The following is a 19,513-nucleotide window of genomic DNA, read 5'->3' on the forward strand; positions in this document are numbered from 1 at the left end:
ATTTGTAAAAATCGCCAATCGACGATATACTGAATTCGATCCTGTTACAAGTATATGTTATATATGTTGATATATATATATATATATATATATATATATATATATATATATATATTCACAATCAGCGATTGCCAATCAAATTATAAAATAGAGAACATTGTTTCACCTATAGCATAAAGAGCAAAGAAATTCTTCAAACTCTCATTGTTCCTCACGTATGCCACTGTTAGAAGGTAAATAGTAAATATCAATTTAAATCTAAAAACCATCATTTTATCACGTTCCAAATAACCTCGATAACTTACGCGCCCCTGTTGCAACTGATTAAAGACAAAGAGCGAAAATCAAAGTAGGAAGAGGGACCGCGGCAACGATCTCTAACCATCGACAACATTCACAGGAGAGCAGATTGACTGGTGGTGGATATCACGGAGACACGACATCATCGGGTTCGCGTTTTCCGCGAGCCATTGTTCGTTATCGATTACCGATGTCCGTCGTATTTAACCAGCGAGGCCCACAGTTTCCTCCGCGAGCACGCTATTTTCTGTTCATTGGCCGTCTTATCGCGTGCCACCCTCCCACAGCATCCTCTGTCGCTCGTTCACGGGGCACGAGAGAGCAGTCGGAACCCGCAGGTTCAAATTGTTTGCATTGTGCGGATCTCCGATGATATTAGCCATTATATTAAACTCTGAAGAGTCCGCCCGAAAGGGAGTACGACGTGAATAGCGACTCTATCGCCGCTGGCTACTGGGCAGGAGGATGGTCGCTTCCTTCCGCAGCGTCGTCCAACCTTCTTCTTGCTGCCTCCTACGGTAGCCAGACTGATTTCGATGCTTCCGTGATCGGAACCTCGCCGGGTTCTCCGTTTCGTTCGTAGGTCTCCGTTTGTTGGCGATGGAACGTATGTGTTTGCGATAAGAGCAAGTTTTGGAAACACTAACCAGGACGTTGGTTTCTTCGACTAGGAAATTATATGGTTTTGATATTTATTGAGATATGTATAATTTTGTGTAACTGTTCCGTTGGCAGCGTGGTATGGAAGATGGTGAGACAAAGAAAGTGCTGAGACGCGTTGCAAATGTATATCGACGAAGATCCTGGAAATCGTTTATTAAATAAATCTAAAACTATTCTAATATGAATTCTAAGTGTAACCTTAGTGCTCCTTTACTTTTATTTCGGCAATTAAGATCCACAATTCTCATCAATATTAAAACAATTAATCGAGTCAATGTGGTCTATTAACGAATTAGCAAAAATTAGTTTCGTAAGAACAAGCACGTTGGCTTGCAAGCTTCTATATTGTACTATATAATGTATGATGTAAATATTATATCATGCTTGCGAGTTTCTCAAGTTTAAAGCACAAGCGTTTGTCTATGACTTGTTTAAGATAGTGTATGATATCTTTAACGATTGTTTTTCGTTCGAAGAGGAGCATTAAAAAAGGAAAGTTCTAGTATTCGTAGCTTTAAGCGAGGCTGGTGTCAATGAGACTTTTCGGAGGAATTTTAGACAATTGATCTTCGTTATTCAGCTCATCCAGCTCTAAAAATCAGAGCTGCAAGATCAACATTCCTTGTCAAAAATCCAAATTTTCATTCATCCCAAAGCAGATATCTACAATTCACCATCCATAGACGTTTACACTCAACGTTCCATTTTACTCGGCTTTCTTCGCTCTCGTTTCACGTTCGCGCTCTTCGGAAATGCATATCGAAGAAGCTGGCGCACGCACGCACTTTTTATTCGATTTTACTCGACCATTTTCCACCCTCGAAGCACTGTTTGCGTTCACCTTAGCGAGCGTCGCCCGTCTTCCGGAAAATACGTCCTCTCTCCAAGTATCCGCATTAATTTGCAGATTGCAAATGGAATAGCGGAGTCGCACGGTACACATCGATAACGATTATTAGTCGCCTTCGGATGGTCGGAAAAGACTTCGATTCGAATATGCTAACGAGAGAACGCAACGTCGACTTCGCCCATTTGCAAAATCGAAAAATGGAAGAACTGGGTCAAAGCGTCACGGTGACAGTGTTTACGTAGCTCATAGTCCTTTGAACGTAACATATTTCGTCACGTCACGTAAATGAGGAGCCGCGACTGAACCTATAAAAGCGTCCGCGCGATTGTTGCTGTAACGGCGTTAATTTGCACGAAACTTGCTCGCGACAAACGGCCCCTCGTGTTGCGGCTTTCAGTGTTTTGAAAAGGCTCGTTATGTTTCGGATAAGAGGCGCTGGTAATTTTCAATTTGAGAGTCGATAGTTTGAGAAATCAGCTTTTAACAACGCGTTGTATATATTATACATTGACGTCGGAGAGTATTAGAACGGTTGTTTTGAAAAGATTTGATTTCATCGCAAAATCGCTATTCGTCTTCGCGGTTGATCCTGGCAATGTTATAAAACAATTCAACTGCGATTTTATTTTTTACAACTGCAACTTGCAACAACAGATTGGAAAGAGTTGCTCAACGTACAAAGCTTTCTCCTACGTTTCAAGTACCTGTTTCCCGATAACTCAAGATTCCTGTCGATTTATCCAAAACAATCGCAGTAAATGCAATCGCTGAAATCTCTCGCCCCGAGCCACAGCCGCCAATTGAACCTTCCAAACGGAAGCTACGATTGAACGGGAAAAGCCCATCCCCCTTTAAACACGGTAACATCCAAAGCTCATCTCTGAAGCACATTTTACTTGTTGCATCCGCTTCGAAAAATCGACGCTGAAAAGCGGAAGCGAATTTTCGGCCAAATACCATCCAGCCCGGCGCGTCATTAGCGCTAAGCGTTTACGTAAACTCCGATACCGGGCGAATTGTTTACGCGTTTTACGCTGGCCGGAAGTACGATGGAAAGTTGGTTCGCGATAAGCAACGTTTCGACAGCGAGCACATCCCACCCCGTCTGAAAAACGGGCACCGGCTAAACGACACAACCGTGCAAATGCGACTTTGATCGTTCTACCTTTTGATGTTCATCGTCGATATCTGACAATCTATCCGTTCCTCCATCCGGTTATCGATTATCGCCCGTGGCGCAAAATGAATACGACTATATTCGGTGACGTGGTGCGCTCTGTGTCGCGCATGCAATTTGTCGCGCGGCCGCCGCCGATTCGTTAATGGCGGCAGGAAACGCGTTATGACGCATTAACCCTTGTATTTGTCGGTACGCGTAAAACACGCAATGAAAGCAACGATCGCGAATTGCTGGTAGTATACTGATAGAGATTCGCGTTTTTCGGAAACTGTTATTGGAACGATCGTGTGATATGCAAAGGATAGCTTCAGTTTGTGTCGAGTCTTACGAATGGTATTGTAGTTGTATTCGATTCGGAGTTGGTAATTGTACGTCGTAACGAATAACGCGTTTTATGTTGTATAACGGTATATTTACAATATATATATTAGGTGGTCCGAAAAGTTTATCTCGTTTTATAAGGAAATAATGGATGCACGACATTTTTCGTTTTATATTATTTTACTGAATTACGTATGATCCATTTTGTTCTATCAAACTAAAGATTACAACGTTCGACAGATTAGGTTTCATGTTTGTATAAAGATGCGTTGTTGTAAAAGACGTGTGTGTAAAAGAAAGACACTTTCCGGACAACCTAATATTTGTAATTATATTCGATGTAATGTAAGTTGTAAGTACGAAGAACGACGAAATGCGCGGAAAGATCTCGCGTAGTAGGACAAACCGATCATTTTCAAGAGATTTTATTTTATATCTGAGGCCTAACGCGAGTATTAGGAAAATGAAAATCTGCTTTCGAATTAACGGTAAATATAATAGAATTGTTGTAATACGTAACTTCATTCCGAAACTGATACGTTATTCTAAACTCGAGTTTTATTTCAAACTATCGATTCTCTTTATTGACCGAGTCTATTTTGCTCAAAGATAGCTTAACCTATTTTTATCTCGTCGACACTTGTGTTCCCAGAGTCTACTTCAAACTCTTGTAGAATCTGTTTGAAGTATGTTACGTATCGGTTGTGCAACGTGAAAATGGATAACATGTACATCTACTGTACTCACTTGTATTTCAATTGTAGAAAGATCGACGTTATTTACGCGATACCGAAGCGAGCAAGTAATAGAGACGTGAACATTTTTGTTGCACGTTTTATGTCCTAGTTCTAGGCCACAGTATAGAGAAAATACGTACACTGGTTTATTGCGTGTTCCAAACTTATCATAATGTACTTTGTCCCGAAACTCGGCAAACATTCGCGTACCTAACATCCTCTAAAAACCAACCGCCCAACAAACCACAAAATCCTCGAACAAAAGCACCCTCTGCGCTCCAAATTCCCCCATGAAATCTGCAATCAAAAATCACGCAACAAACTCACGCACAACCATACCAGTAGCTACCAACCAGAGCCAGAAACAGAGGTCCGTGACGGGCTGGTCACAGCGACGCATCCGTCACGAGGCGTAATACATTTTTGAGAGCGGGCAATAAATCGAAAGCTGACGCGGGTCATCACAGGGCCAAGGATGTCGTCGCGAAACCCCCAGCTCGTCCCGACCGGCTTTATGGCGCACGCCAGCCAGAGGGAAACGCGTTCGACCCCGCGTTATAAATCAACCACTATGAACCCATTAGGGTGGCCATAACTCGTCGATATCTCGAGGACCGGCAGCTTATTATATCCTGCATATATAATTCGTCCAAGTGCGAGCATCCGTTCTCCAGTAGCGCGTGTTACACGTTGCGAGTAAACCGTTTTCACCGGATCTCCAACCGGTTTGATCGATCCGATTGATTGGCGAACGATCGATCTACGGTGATCGATGGCCAACGAAGCCAGCCTTCTCTACCTGTGGCCTATCGTTGCTCGACGCGTGTGCCTCGCTCGTGTAATTGGATTTAAAGATACGAACCAGCGATAAGCTTGACGAATGCTCGACCTAGACCGACACGAGGCTACGATTTGAGAATATTATTCGCAAGGGACGAGAAACGTCCATGGTTACGTTATTTCGATTATTTCTCGGGTGAATGTAGGGGTCCTGTAAGGAGATTTCTATCGTCTAAAGTCTAAAGCAAGAAACATTGGAACGTGGAGGATAGATTTGGAATAATGTGGAGCATTTGAATGAATCGCGAGGATTAAGCGAGATTAGATAAGATACTGTTGCTACCAGATATTATTTAAGTTACCTTGTTTCGGATAGTTTTAAGAGGTGCAGGTTTTGTGAGTAGGTTTTTGTAGCCTAAGGAAATGTGATCGATGGAAATTTTGAAAATCACGCGAGCAGATTTTACTTGTTTATCATGAAATTGGAAAGCTTGTGCAAGGGAAACCACGAATTCGTGAGAATCAAATTTTATCGTGAAAGTCACTTAAAGAAGATAGTATTACGTCATAGATTAAAATTTCACAAGCAAAGTTTAAAACCAATCTCTAGTCGAAAGATTCGGAGGAAACATGGCCGGTGGAGGTTCGAAAAAGCTGCCACGGCGTCTCTTTTCTCTCGGCCAGCCTCGTACATCACTCGATTCCTGTTCGATCCCCGTCACGATAAATCTTCGTGTTCTTCCGACGATCAGCGTTGCTGTCGACGAAGAAACTGGTTATTCGAGCCGTTAGTTTTCAAGCCTGGCCACGTTGTCGCGAGGAAAAAGGGGCGAAGCATCGCGTGAAATTCGATTACGCGGTCCGCATCGCGCATCCATCGACGACTCATCGCAACAGCATCATCGTTCCTGCTTCTGTACACGCGATAACGTACATATAGCGAGCCACGAGCCATGCTTCCGGTGAAGAAGATCCTTTGATCAAAACTCGCAGCCTTTATTACCTTGCACAATACGCCGCGACTGAATTATGCAAAATGCTCGCGAATTCGTGTTGCCTCCAGGCGTTCGTTACGTGAAAGCGATCGGAACGCGTCCTAGAGGAATTTAAAAATTTCGACGGTTGCTTGTTCCAGAGTTTTCAACTGATTGTTCCATCGCGCTCTTGGAAGTTTATTTTTTTCATTAAATTCCTTCTCAATTTCTTTCCTTTCATTTCGATAGTGAAAAGTTGTTGAAATAATAATATTTGAGAATTTTGTTCTCGCTCTCGTTGGTAGGAATAGCGGTTGTAAATTTGACGTTTAAGAAGGAACGTGTGAATAGATGTCGAGTATCAAGGAAATTACTATAATGTGTGTGGTAAGAAATATTATTAAGGCTCTATTACGCGTCTCTATTGTGCGATCGTTTAGAAAGATCGCTTCAATGTCTGACTAGCGTCTTATTCTACTTACGAGCGTTGTTCGAAAAAGGAAACAAAACAGGAGAAATAAATACTTCATTTTTGGAATTTTTCTCTCTCTCTCTCTGGTAGAGTCTCATTACCATATAAATGAGCGAAAATGTTTCCACATTAAGTTTAGTGAATCGACAATTATATAATCTTCTTAAGCAGTCGTATCGTCAGCTTGCTAGAAGAATAATGCCGATAAGAGTAGAAAAATTTCTCAGAAAATCGGTTTGAAGTAGATAAAAAAAGTTTAGAATAGAAAATTTTTAATTATTCCACTATTTAACGGTCAAAGTATTTTCTCTCTCTGATTATTTAATTAACAAGCTCTTTTTGCAGCTGTCTAATAAAATATTATTCACGTGTATTGTTTATTATTAAAGCTGTATCGTAAGTTGTTCAAAAGCGTTCTTAAGTAACTACGACACTTTTATTCTACCAAGTGACACACTTTTCATATCAATTCCTGCAAATATCTCAGAAGCGACTATATTTAAAATACATTGTTCCTGCAGCAAACTTACAATATGCTTAACCACAATGCGCAGAAAAAGTAAAAGAGCCGGATATTATTAATTTTAACGGTATGAACTATTTTAAATATTACCTGAAGCATTTTAAATAATATATGTCAATAAACATTTCTTCCGGATAGAGCTCCTTACTAAAAGCATTTCGGTGTTCGTCTGATCAAAAAGTAAAATATCCCGCGATGTGAAACATTCCTGGGGCAATCTATACGGTCGTTTTTCGTGGAAAAACCGAGCTGGTCGAAAGGCAAACGTACTCGCCGCGAAACGTACACTCGTTCTCCTCTCGACTGCTCTATTCCCACCCTGTTTCTATTTCTCCTCGGTGAGTCTGGTTATGCAACTCGCCGATCGAAAATAGAAGAAGGTGCCGACATCGTCGACGACGCGACAACCGAGTGCGACCAGTTGATACGCCTTCTTGGAATTGCAAGGAGAATGAGACGAGTCGACTTCTTTGTCGAATCATCTTTCGCCTATTGTCTTTATGGTAGAATATAAAAAAGATATTAAAAAAAAAATTAGAAGCAACGCGGAAAACTGAAGAAAGGCCGAAGTAGTTTGGAAGCTGATATTTTTGGTTCGAATGGAAATTTACATTGTCTATATAATTTATATTAATATGACGAGAAATGACTTTTGACGTTCGAAATGTTACGTAGACCTGCTGACTGATAAAAGGTTTTATAGTCTGCACTTGTACATAATACAAATATAAAATTGAACGTTATGGTAGTATAAAACGGTATTAAATTTATTAGAATTTGCGATAATTTATTCTACCATTTTATTATTATTAGCTTGTTATTATTAGAATTAGGTCGATATAGATTCTTGACATCTCAGAGGGAAACTTTTCTAAATAATCAAACGATGAATGGCGTGGTTTAAAAAACGGATATGCTGACGTGTGACAAAAAAGAATGACGATGACCTTGGAATGGCTTCTAAGATGACTTTGTGCTTCTTCCATTTCTTCCATCGTCATCGAACGTATGTAAATCTTGAAATCATATGAACTTTCCCTAGTTCTCTTTTCTTTTCTCCGCTATCCATAATTCAAATATTCGTTTTACAAGTCGCCATACAAGTCGTAACTCATCGAACACCAATTTTCAACTAAATTTACCAAGATAATTTTAAGCAGACGTATTTAATATATATCGAATTCCTTTTTGGAATATTACGACAACGATGACGATAGTAACGACGATAATAGCGAAAACAATGACGCTCGAATAGGAACGGCATTAGCAACGCGTCAAGTGCATTAATTGCAAATCATTCGTCGACCGTCCATTGATGTTGCTTTAAAGCGGCGCATATTAAATCAGAAGCTCCGTTAATTATATCTTTTGCCCCGGCGCATTGTTTTCGCCCGGGATAACGTTACCTCGTTGCATTATTTCTATATAAATTGGCGCAACGATGCTTGTTCATTGGACAGCCGCGTGATTGACAGCTGTTCGAAATGTTAATAAGCGTGTACAATATGTAACAACGAGCAAATACGCTGGCCTGATGGTAGAAAATTACCAAGCGTTGGAAAAAATTCGTTGCATCACGGACTGCAGAAGATCGTCGTACAATAGACAGTGAAACGAGTATAAGAGGTACAAAGATCGGTGCGTAAATAAAGTTTATATTTCAGTTTCTATGAAGGTACCATGAAAATAAATAAACGTATATGATCATGTTTCTATTTCGATAAAAGCCAACATTAATTTTCCCCAAAATAATTGTATGTTATTTGTTGAAGCGGTCACCACTTCTAAGAAAACTCTACATCTGGTCTCTTTTAGTTTTCTCAAGCACCGAAGCCATCGACAGCGTGTAGGCAAAAGACTGCGACGAAGACAGACCATAAACGGTAGACAGGCGACGTTGGCTTCGGGGTTTTCAGTTATCGGGTAACACAGCTATCGTGCGGATCTGCACCAGCTCAAATTGTATTCTTACTTCTAATTACACTTCTATTTAAATATATTTTCTGCCTTGCAATTTATCCACGAGTTTTCTCTGTTTACACATCGAATAACCTCAATATTGTTAATAATTACAAAAGATCCGAAACTTGTCGGATTTTCTGATACTTATTTGAAATTATTGTTTCGCTATCCATTGGTTCTCTTGTTGCATCTTTTTCGTTTTATGTAACGTATACTTTCGGAAACTTCGTAAAACGTGCCACACATACAAACATCGTAAACTTCATAAAGAGTGCTACACATACGTTAATTGCAAGAATCGTAACTGTCGACGATATCGATTGTTTTTTACATCGATGATATCAAAGCATAGAAATAATATAGATAGCGAGCTGAATTCTGGAATTAACAGATTTCGAGGTTTTATGATAAATTTGCTTGCATCGTTCTACTGCGGGAAGGGTAACGTTAAATAATTACCGACGTATCGATGCACAGAGTTAATTGTATCGAAGCTTACAATTGCGTGGATCAGTAATGAACGTTATCAAATATGTCAAATTACCGTCTCTGAAAATTTGATTAGTAAATCGTCGGACGTTTGGTATTAAATGCGCCGTTTCATAATTTGTAACGTAGCTTTATGCTAACGCGGTTTTTGTAAGCGTTGACCAACCAAATTCTCTTACGGATAATATTATTATTTTACGCGAATAAAATTTCTATCGTTTTATTGTCTGGCCGACTGCAATCAAAAATATCCTTCCCTACACGAAAACATATTTTCATACACTATATTATCATTTGCTTGTGTAATGCTAAATGAAATTTTCCATGTACTAAATTTATCGCTTCTTTTTATCCTAAAATTAGAACCATATGTAAAGCTTTATAAAAAAAAAAATATCCAGATTTCAAATATATTCTCAGTCGGAAATTATTTGATGGCCATAAACGTTTGTTTGCGACTCTTTTGTCCGCGTATATGGTAGATGAACGAGTCAGACGAATATCTTGACATTTAAACCGAGCAAGAACCGGAATAAAGCTAGAGTAGGCTGTGACTTTATGATTAGTTTGTGATGAAACAAACATTCCACTTCATAATCGTAAATATATATTTATACGACTATCATGAATGTCACTATCAATAAATAGTAAATGGAGAAGAGAAACAAGTAATGCAACATAATCGCTCAAGCTTCTAATACATCGTATGTCGATTATGTAAACATCTTTCTCGTGTTATCGATTAACAATCAACAACTGGTCGGATAAAAAAGCGTGTGTTTTTTCTATTAACAACAAGTAGGTACATTCTCAATTACAGAAACTTTCTTCAAAAATAGTTTCATATGTGAATACAAAAATTTCATACACAACGGGTATACTTTTGATAAGCTATCGAGTAGTAGTATGGTAAAAACATTATTTTATCTTTTCACATAATCGCCGCGAAAGGTATTAAAAGTTAAATATCGATGAACGTATATGAAAAATTAATTTCTTCTAACAATATTCTTCATTCTCTCACTTTCTCTTTGAATCGTCAAATTTTTCACTATAATACATTATCTCGCGCGTTTCCCTGATACGACAGATCCTGACAAAAATGAACTACGACCTGCTATTTTTCTCTCGATCTTCAGACGTAAATATACGCGCGCACATATAAAACAAGACCACAGGCAAGCTCGTCGCGTCAATTCACCGATTATGGCTGGCGAACCGGCCCCGCGGCGCATTAATTAATAACCCGCGATACAGAGGGGTGATCGTTATCAGTATGTACCGACACTTTTTCAGAGACACGGTTGTTACAGCGGCACGCCGTGTTTCCAGATATCGTAACGCTTGCTGATAAATAAATTTCGCCGTGGCCGCGAGCGTGTTTCGTTGAGGTACGAGCGTATTTCCCTCGTTACCGATTTTTCCTCTAACGAAAGTTCGGTTGGCGAACATTCGCTGGGATACACGAGGAATATTTTTCGCGTCGTGTAAACTCGCTCCATGAACATTTCCTCTGTACATTTCCACCGCCATCAGTGATATGCCATGTATAATACGAGTATATTAGTAACAATAATGATTTTATTTTGCATTTAACGAAAAGGGAATAGAATTTGAGTGGACGATTGAGAATATCATTGAAAACTGAGAAATAGAGGAAAGAGTGACGTTCTTGGAAGCTAGAGTAAAGATCGAAGCGAAGGTGAACACGTGAAAGAGCGATCGTAGATCATTAAGTGTAGATTGAGATATTCTTTGGTGAATTGAAAGTAAATTCTACGAGAATTCGATAGAATACGCGAAAAATTTCGTTCTTTGAGGAGAGAAAATATCGTCTTTTATGTAGCCACGAAATAATTTTTGTGTTGTGTATTATTTATTTCATTTGGACACCTACCTTATTCTATAATCTATATAAAAAAATATATATTTTTATTATGAACGTATATATTTTTGTTATGAACGTTTTCTTTCGATTTTTATCAACTATGAAAATTTTCCACGTAATTCGTGTAACGACAAAACTATTTAGCAAAAATTAAGAAGATGTTAAAAAGAAAGAATCGCTTTTTAATAAAGTAAAATATCGAGCTTCCTCTTTCAGATTTCTCAACATTTATATAAATGTATATTCGATCATTTTTCGACTAAAGTGACATTCTTCCTGTAAGGTAGAGGATCAATTTTTTACCGCGGAATCAGCAATATAACGAGACAAAGATTTCATCAACGAATCTCGATCCATCATGACCGATCAAAAATTCATCGATTTTAAATGCACCGCGGACAAAACTCGCTTCTGAAATTACACTGGTGAATTTTTTTTCCCCTTTACGATGGAAACTTCTCGTTGGTCCGGATGAGCAAAACGCGAAACGTTCCCACTCGATTCGCAAACCGACGCGATCGTAATGGCTGGCGAAGTAACGAGCAAATTTGTCGCGCGACAGGCTGACTACGTTTCGTTCCTGGTCAAGTTCGATTCTTTCAACGTCCGTGTCGATCGAACAAGACACGAGTGGGGTGCACGTAACTCCGCGTGGTTGGGAAACCAATGTTTACCGGACGGAGAAATTAAACTGAAGCTTGTGTCAATATCGTTGTCGGCTTTCGTCGCTGTTTCCGACCCGTTCACACCTGTGTCACCTTTTTCCATGCTGGCGCGTAATCGTTTTGGCCAATTCTCGCGGAAAAATTATTCCCTCGTTCGTTGAAATTTGTTCAATTCACCAATTTAAAAAATATTTTTAATTTCAACTTTAACAATACTTCGATTTCCATGTGTTTTCTTTTCTCTTTTTGTTTTTATTTATAATTTGATTCTTTGTTGTAGGTACTAAGCTGTAATCACGTAATAAAATACGTGAAACGTTGAATTTTCTTCTTTTTCTTTCCCAATCAAATTTTTGTGTCTGTAGATCCTTTCAATGTATCCTTTTGAAATTCAGAATTTTCTCTTGCATGTAGGAGTTTGATTTTTCAACGTTCATATATATACATATTATATATATATATATATATATATATATATATATATATAAATGTATCTTTTCTAGAATTTATACAAAAAGTGCTAGAGCAAAGTAATCAGAAAATATCTTCTCGAAGGAGATGTAATTGTACTGAAGAAAGAGCTGTGATTTGAAACAATTTCGTGGACCAGCCTGCATATTACAAGTAGGTAGACCTAATGTTCAATCACATTTAACTTTGCTATTCGCAATTTTACGAACTAAATTATAAATTTAACTGTTTCAGGACTGACTGTTTTTATCCTATAAGAAAAATGATATTTTATTGATCACGAATAATAGTAATTCATTTTCGCTAACATCTGCAATTAGTTTCATCGGAAACAAATATATTTATCTCTCAATCAAATATCGTAGTAATTTATTTCTAGATTTGCCCATCTACATGTAATGTACATACGTGAAATGGTAAACTGTCTCCAATTATTTACTATTTTATCATACACTTTACTGATCTTTAACATTTCACTGAAAAGAGGTAACATCAACAGAAATAGAACGTAGATATACGCTTACTGTAACCACAAAATGCAAGAGAGAGAGAGAGAGAGAGATCAAACTCGACTGCGTCCATTTCGCGACGGTTAAAGAAGTTCATTGAAGAGGACATTTCTATGCGCGTGCATTCACGTTCCGATTGACGATTTCATTTTGATCCTCAAAAGCAGAAGACCTTCTGCCGGACCTTTTGGGCCTCGCTTTTCGTTTCTTCCCTTCCATTTCCATCGGGAGCTTTCCCGATTATCGGTGACCCACCACCTTTGTGCGCATCGAACGATCGGAGCACAATGGTCGTCACAATACCACTGCATCGAGCCGTAAAACCATAGACTTTTGGAAATCGTGAAACGATCCGAAACGCGACTTACGTAAGTATATTGCGATGAAATCGTACGTATCCTGTGTACGTAGTAGGAATCAGCTTCTCAATTGTCTGATCTGGAGATTTTCGATTAGCGTTGTATTTCAGAAAGGCGTAAAGAAAGCGGAAACGCGTAGAGAAATTCTTGTAAGCTTTATTAGTTGGCAGTTTAAACGTTTGAGAAAGGTATTTTTCTAGTTATAAGTATACTTTCGAATATTTGATTCTGTAAAAAAAGTTCTCTTACTATGATATTTTTTTATTGTAAAATATTACTGTAACTTGTAGTCTGTTGTATTTACTTGTACATTCCTTTGGTGGCCTTTGCGTTACGATTGCTCAGAGAGAATCCATTTTTTAAAACTTTTGTGCTAGCGATGCAAATCGTGGATAAAACGAATATCATTTGTACTTATCAAGATAACGCTACTAGATAATGTAATAACTGAATGATACCAATAGCAAGTTTGATAGCGCAACGTGGCGCTAGAAGATATTCGAAGAATAATTAATTTCTTGATTAAAATCGTCGACAGAACATTATGTATTATGTTCTTACTTGCACGTAAAACACACTGTTAACAAAACCCAGAAAATCCAGCAATCTACAATTTCATCAATTTCCCAAGACTTTATCCGAAAATAAATTTTGCTTGGAAACACTGATTTTAATCAACCAACTCGCCAACGGTACAAAATTCTTTTTAAAAACACCGTCCACATTCGTAGGAAAATCGTAGTCGGACAAAAAGTCAAAGTTCATCTCCTTTGGTGACGTTTTCCTTCGTTACACAGCAAGAGAAACGTAACGGCCGTGTAAAAAAGAAGTCGATTAACGGGAAGGATAAATTCGTCCGCTTAAAAAATCAATCGAAGAAGAAACGGTTCGCCCCTTTTCAATTCCCCTCGCGGCTTCGTCCGTACAAAGCCGCGAAATTGCTGACGAATTACCCATTTTTCCCGCCTCTCGACGCTGCTCTCTCTGCTCGATCATACCCACACACATAGATGTGACACGCGTGCTCGTGCGTAAATCGATGCGAATAGGATAGAACGCGAAAAGGAGAAATTCCGAACGACAAAAGTGCGTTGGCGCGTGTATCGAGCGGTTCTCGAGAAAGATCGGACAAAGAGATTCGCGAGACGCGTATGAGATAAGAGGACAAAGAAGAAGACGCGAATCGTGGCGAATAATTTCAAGTAATTAAAAGTAGACCGACTGGTGAATCTAGCTTGACGAATTTCATTTCAACGCGAGCATTGTTTGCGCGCCGCGTGCGAGCGATTCGCTTCGTAAATTCGTCGTCCTCGTGCGTGAAATTGCTAGTGGAATCCGCGCGATGATCGTCGACGTAATTTCAGACGTGAGATTTTTACGAAGGCAGATCTTACAATTTAACGCTTAACTTAACACGTTGTAAATCTTAGAAGGAAAGTATAAAGCAAGGTGATCATCCTGGTATGAAGTGAAATTTTAAGATCATTGAATAGAGCGGTTGGCAGAATGGATGTTCATACAAATTTATATTTTTAGCGATACTAAGCAAAAAGGTAGAAATTGATTGGAGGTATAATTTATTTTTCAAATGTTGTACCATTTATTTTATCTTTTATATTTCATACATTTTTCCAATTATGTTACCAAATGTGTTAGAATTATCGTCTACTGTTTTATAATCCATATCCATAGTCTAACGTCTCGTTCCATTTGGTACGAAAGCATATTTGCATGAGCTGATGCGAAGTATAATTGTAAGGGGTGAGATTGGAGCGACGAAGGAAGTTTTGTAAATATAAATTTTAGATCGAACGTAATGTCGTAGACTGTGCCTGAACATATAGCAGAACATTTTTACGCATGTTTTATTGACAAGTAGTAGATGAAATGTCTGCTTTTTTCAACATTTCTGTATCATAACATATTCAATTGCTTTAATGGATTATGTTTCATTCATGCTACTTTTTAAATATCTGGTTTATAGATCGTGGTCTGTTCAGAGAGCCTGCATAAAATCGATAATAACTGTAGCTTAAAAGTTACAGGCCGTGCCATTTAGTTTCCAATATTTCCAACGAAGATTCCACGTATAAATATTTGAATGATACTAAACTATGTCGGACACGTCTGAAAAGGATTTAGAATCTTGTAACTCAAACCTTCACACGAGCGCTTAGCACATACTTGAATCTTAACGCATACAACGAGGATCAAAGTTTTCTTCCTAAGAAGATTATTTTACTGAAATAAAATGGCATGAAATTAAAATAACGTCGTAACATTAATTTGAGATAAAGTAGTCTTAGATACGCGTATTTAATTACTAAAATGCTTAAACAAAGCTCACGTTAATAAAGATAATTAAGAATAAAGTCACAATTGCTCATTGTATTTGTAATTGCATCCTGTTTAAAATAAATAAGCGATTAGATACTTTTAGCAATATTATATCTTTGAATAATACTTCCTGTACTTACAACTATACCAAATACATCCTATGCGTCACACTAATACAATTTTTTGAGAAACCATTACCATTTTCAATTACACCATCTTTCGCGAACGAGGATCTCGGTAAAGAAGCAATGGAACAGGATTTTTTCCCAAAAAGAGGTAAGTACAAAAAAGCGTAGATAATATAAAGAGTTTTATAAATTTCGAAACTTCACTGATTACATGTAACAACTTATTTTGACACTTAAAAATATCCATATTTCCCTAGGCTTTATTTTAACCCTCGCTGTCTGCGAAGTAAAAAATTTCTCCCTTGTCCTCCTACCTTCCTCGTTCATTCACCACCAACATCGATATCCATCACACCGCATCTTCCAAGCAATTTAAAAATCCACCACTACGTTGAAACTGTCGCCTGAAACCACCCCAAACAAACCGAGTCACCCTCTCATCTCTCCATTCATCCAAAAGCGTTCCGCTTGGTGGTCGCGTGATGCACGTTGGCGGAAAAATTTCGATCGTGAACGAGAAGGATCCGGCGGTTCCAGCGGCGCGCAGTCGGTGTCAGCGCGTACGCGCCGTTCTCCTCGGTAGTACGCGTCGCCGCGCGCGTAGTACGGTCCGGAGCGGAGAGCAGCAGCGTGTGCTGGCGGTTGAATATAGCGTCGTGGATGGGTCGATAACGCGCAACTCTCTCGCTCATCGCGGAGTCGCCGATGCCACGCTGTAGCGCTCCTAAGCCGAGCTTTCCTCTCATTCCGTCGTAAGCCCGCACTCTGGCACATCCATCCACCGCCGCCACCTGCACCAACCAGACCGACCGACCGGCCGACCTCCGCTACCATATCGCACCGCCGAACCACCACCATTACCCCCGCTATTATCGCTACCACCGGCGCGTGATATTCGGTCTGCCAGCGGCACCATCAGCAACACGGCCACCAGCAACCCGCCGGTTGTCATCTCTCGCGACCCGCGTCATTCGCGGCCCGAAACGTCGTCAGCTAGTGGTGCGAAAAGTAGCCGGCGAGGACATCGGTGCCCGTTTCAGTGATGTCGTCGAAAGTGATCTTGTTGATGTGAACATCGGGATAAGATCGATGATTCGTTCGATCAAAGTGTGACTGCGTGTGACGTTACTCTATCTGTTCGAGTTGCCGATGAAAGAAAGCTAATGCGTTAGTTTAGGTGTTGGTGAAAGGAGTTTGACGAGGTTTCTGGTAGTCAAGGTCAGTCTGGCGTGGATCATCGCGCTTTTCTTACAGTCGATGCGTGCCTCGTGCACGCGAGACGCCGCCAGGTGATTAACAGGTTGTTGTCGCAGAGCCCCTTTGTTGTCGCGCGTCACAGGCCAAGCATACTTTCGTCTCGTGTCTCCGCGATCGACCTTCGAATTCCGCGAGCTTCGCGAATTTCAGTGTGCACGCGAATAGAGATCCTATTTGTACGTGGTGTTAGTCGGTCAACCGAGGATAGACACAGAGAGAACGGATCGATGGAAGGTGACGAGTGATCGATCGGTGATGCGTGAATCGAGCAGTGATCTCGTGGGTGTCGACGAACGAATCGGGCAGCCGTGTTCGCGTATATCGAAGCATTTCGAGGCGTCGTTGCTGACAGATTGATCGAAGAAGATGAGGAGTCTGCGAGAGCAACGGTGTGCTCGCGGACGAGCGGAACAGCGCACAGTGAAAGTGATTGCTAGTCGATCGACGCGATGTCAGTGATTCCGCGATCGATCCCCAAACCGATCGATCCCTCTCTGATCCGTCACGTGCGATTCATTCGAGCGAGATAGAGATTCGAGGGTTCGAGACTGAAGCTGGATAGATCGGTGCTCGCGAGTGCTAGTCCACAGTGTCGTGATGTATCAGTGGTGACCAGTCGCAGCATTCACTGTTGTGTCTTTTTACGATGCTATGGTGTTCGATTCGCAGCGAAACGACGGCTGCCAGTCCAAGCGACTGGCTTCGGACATCCACTCGAAACTGATCTTAACCAAATCTTCGAGTGTTAAGTATGGCACAGGGTGTAATTTGCGATTCGACGCGTGGCTAGACTCGAGAAGAAGAGGTTCGATCGTGTACAGAGTGTGAGAAGGTTGTAAACGCGCGACCATCGTCGTCGAACAGCTTCCGAGTATTACGAAGTGGCATTTTTACGCCACCGATAAAATTCAAATTCCTAAGTTGGAAATCGAATCTCGATTCCTTCGACCTGGCAAAGATCTCCGCTATAACCGTGTTCCACCGAATGTCCCAGCCAGTGTACGCGTACGGTCGATGGTCGAGCGTCGGTTTTACGAGTGCTCGGGAACGTTAATGTCCGTGGTCGGACGGCAATTAAAGACGCCGCTGCGTCCGTCAGCTGCGTGTGCCGTTGCTGGTCCAACAGATGTTTCCCCGCCTGGAAGATTTCGGTGCTACGAGCGTGTTGTTGCAACGAGCGGATCGTGCGAGCGCCGTGAGCGCACCGCTCATCCGCTAAAGATAACGAGTGTCATTTGCAAGCCGGCTGATCGTGCGATCATTGTCGTCCCGTAGTTTGTGGCGCAGTTAAATCACCAAGCCGCGAAACATTAGTGCCCCACGAGAAAATGAGGAGATCCTGTTCGTTCTTCATCTCAAGGTAGGACGTCTTCTTCTTTTCATAGCGTTACTTTTATCCCTCCATTTTTTATCCTCGTCAGCCCTTATCTTTTTTTCTCCTCTGTTCGTTCATCACGATGCAAACGAGAAACTTTCTTTCTTCCTTCCATCCATTCCCTTCCCATGTTAGTTCCGTGAGTTCGTTTTACACCAGGATGGCCCCAAATGATAAATTTCTCCCTTTGGGCGCCAACCTATTTGCCACGTACGTGGTCCCTCGCGTGAATTTTAATGGCACCCCCTCGCATTACGAGGATAATCTAACGCGTCGGTGCTGGACCTACGCGAGAAAGAATCCCACTGGATGTCTCTTGAAAAGCTTAAAAGATACGTGATCGTTCAGGAATTCACGTTGACGGTGGGTAGATTTTTATTGGGCTTTAAGCGGCTGTTTATTGTCAGCTCGGAGATCGTCGCGCCGGTAACTACGAGTTTATCGCTTTTGTCAATTTTTCAGGGCGCGATCTCTGCGCTCGCCTCTTGTCACGGTGGTTATGTAACGCGTTCTCTGTATTTTCTCTCTCTCTCTTTTTTTTTTTTGTTTTTTAAAGAGCGTAGTTTTTTAGAGACAGTATTTGTTTTTTTAGATCCAGTAAATGGGATTGTATGTTCCAAGAGAAACAGAGAATGAATTATAAACGACAACCGGGTTAGCGATAGATACGTTAAAAACGGCCATGAAAGGATATTAATTCCGATGGATATAATATTCTTTTTATGGTGCAGACCGGTGATTTATCGTGTTATTATGATAATTTGCTTGCGACGAAGCAAACGTTGATCGTGAGAAGTTTAATACGTACTTCTTCCTGCTGAACAACTTATCAAGTGGTTATTATTAAGCGAAAATGTTTCCATTTTCGAAGGATTTCGCAGAAAAATCGGCGAGTACAGTTTCCCAAAGTTTAATAGCTTGCAGTTCACTGAAGATTGTCGAAGGTCGTATGCAAACGAAATTGTCGAGATGGTCGTATTCAAATTCCTAAAGTGACAGAGTTTCAATTTTTGTGTAAAAGATGAAAATTCTTTACAGACACCAATGGACTCTCGTAATTTTGTTATTGTCTAAGACTAAACAGAGTAGAAAACGATAGATCGTGAACATAAAGTAAGTTTAATGGAAGGTTCTAAGCAGAAGTTTTAAATATCATTCTCTATGACTTATGGATAGTAGTGCACATGTTGTCCTACATTACTAAAAAACCATCACCTACCAGCGGTTCCAAATTTAACGGGTGAATAATAAAAATAAAACGTTCTTTCAACAC

At 40.3% G+C, this 19,513-nt stretch overlaps 1 protein-coding gene across 4 annotated transcripts in view; it reads left to right on the forward strand.

The window, feature by feature from the left end:
- The window catches only part of LOC117154918 (uncharacterized), a 506,217-nt gene that overhangs the window by 63,139 nt on the left and 423,565 nt on the right, over positions 1–19,513 (forward strand). Inside the window, exon 1 of one of the 4 annotated variants that reach the window (XM_033330367.2) lies at positions 17,988–18,225. The exons of the other annotated variants lie outside the window; for them this stretch is intronic. The gene's annotated coding sequence lies outside the window, so the exon portion shown is untranslated. Of the gene's footprint in view, positions 1–17,987; positions 18,226–19,513 lie in introns of those variants that run through there. 4 annotated transcript variants of the gene reach the window in all.

Source organism: Bombus vancouverensis, chromosome 14 (assembly GCF_051014615.1).
Source record: "Bombus vancouverensis nearcticus chromosome 14, iyBomVanc1_principal, whole genome shotgun sequence".
Taxonomy (NCBI): domain Eukaryota; kingdom Metazoa; phylum Arthropoda; class Insecta; order Hymenoptera; family Apidae; genus Bombus; species Bombus vancouverensis.